Here is a 2,145-nt window from a genome sequence, read left to right on the forward strand (position 1 = left end):
ATGTTCAGTTTAAGCGATTTCTGCAACTGCGAGGAAAGCACACGCGACGCTGTTGCAGAGTAGGTCACGTCGGCAGCTCAACCAATAGGATTAGACTGCCGTCATATCGTAAAAGTATCGCCACCACTCTACAATACATATCGTAACATTTTTGCATTGCGAAATATCGTACTGCGATATATCGTTACACCCCTATTTATTATGTATGTGTGTATATATATGTATGTGTATATATATATATATATATATATATATATATATATATATAAGCTAACAGGAAAATAAGGTTTATGAAATAAATAACACTTTCCTTTAAAGAAAACCAAAAATTACATTTCTATATGTAAATTCAAAATTAGGATCAACATCAAATCAAGAATATCACAACAAAATGTTGTGTGAGTGCAATTCCAAAATAAATGTAAAGAGGTTTCAGGGAACTCGAAACAGAAAAAAACATTTGGTTATTAACATCATTCTTAAGTATTTTAAGAGAGCTCTTATCTGGATAGAATCTATGAATCCAATTAAATGTAACTGCTCACATTTTTTTAGTTATCAGGTATCTGTGAGTTAATTACCAAACTTTCTTTCAAACCATTCCAGTAAGAGATTACATAAAAACAGACTCCTCCTGAAACAAAATTCTAATTTTCTTGTTGTTGTTGTTGTTGTTGTTTTTTATTTATTTAGATGGCACTGTTTACCCTCAAATGTTTTACATAGATCCACTGAGCGACAAGAGTTTGGAAAACAAAGACCTCTAAAAAGCATGAGAACTCCATGTGGCACTGCATCAGCAACATCAGCGAACTATTTTGGACTGTCAGGATTGTGTGATATTATTTGGGGCAGTAGTGGCCTAATGGTTAGAGAGTCGGATTTGTAACCCAAAGGTCACAGGTTCAAGTCTCAGGTCCGGCAGGGATTGTAGGTGGGGGGAGTGAATATCCAAGCAAGCCTTGAGCAAGACATCGAACCCCCAACTGCTCCTCTGGCAACACAGCATTGGCTGTGTGTGTGTGTTCACGGTGTGTGTGTGTGTTCACTGCTGTGTGTGTGCACTTAGATGGGTTAAATGCAGAGCACTAATTCCAACTATGGGTCACCATACTTTGCCACAAATCACCTCACCTCCCATATTACAACTGGTGTGGCATTATATGGATGTTATATAGATTTTAATATTTCAAAAATTCACCAAAAATATACTAAATCATATAAAAAAAAAAAATCGGCAGGGATTGTAGGTGGGGGGAGTGAATATCCAAGCAAGCCTTGAGCAAGACATCGAACCCCCAACTGCTCCTCTGGCACCACAGCATTGGCTGTGTGTGTGTGTTCACGGTGTGTGTGTGTGTTCACTGCTGTGTGTGTGCACTTAGATGGGTTAAATGCAGAGCACTAATTCCAACTATGGGTCACCATACTTTGCCACAAATCACCTCACCTCCCATATTACAACTGGTGTGGCATTATATGGATGTTATATAGATTTTAATATTTCAAAAATTCACCAAAAATATACTAAATCATATAAAAAAAAAAAATCCAAGTCATGTATGATGTGTGTCAGGATTGAGTGAAGATCTTACAACTGGTGTGACATCATCAGGTCACATGACCAGGAAGTTTAATAGATTTGTATGATGAAAAAAATCATTAAAAATAGACCAATTGTTATTTTCTCAATCTGACTCGTGTATAATGGAAAGAAAATGTGTGTGAACAAAGCAGACCAGTTGTGATGTCATCAGGTCACATGACCAGGAAGTTTGATAGATTTGTATGACAGAAAAATTCATTAAAAATAGACCAATTATTATTTTCGCAATCCAACTCGTGTATGATGGAAAGGAAATGTGTGTGAACAAAGTAGACCAGTTGTGATGTCATCAGGTCACATGACCAGGAAGTTATAATGATTTGTATATTTGAAAAAAGCATTACAAATGCACAAAATCTTATTTCCAAAATCCAAATCATGTATGATGTGTGGCAGATGTGTGTGAACATATTACAATTGGTGTGACAATAACGGGTCACATGAGCAGGAAGTTTAATAGATTCAAGAATGTCAAAAATGTATGATAAATGCACAATATATATATATTAAATTATATTAAAAAAAATTTTTTTTAAGTT

The sequence above is a fragment of the Sinocyclocheilus grahami genome, unplaced genomic scaffold (assembly GCF_001515645.1).
Source record: "Sinocyclocheilus grahami isolate Dianchi unplaced genomic scaffold, SAMN03320097.WGS_v1.1 scaffold900.1, whole genome shotgun sequence".
NCBI lineage: Eukaryota > Metazoa > Chordata > Actinopteri > Cypriniformes > Cyprinidae > Sinocyclocheilus > Sinocyclocheilus grahami.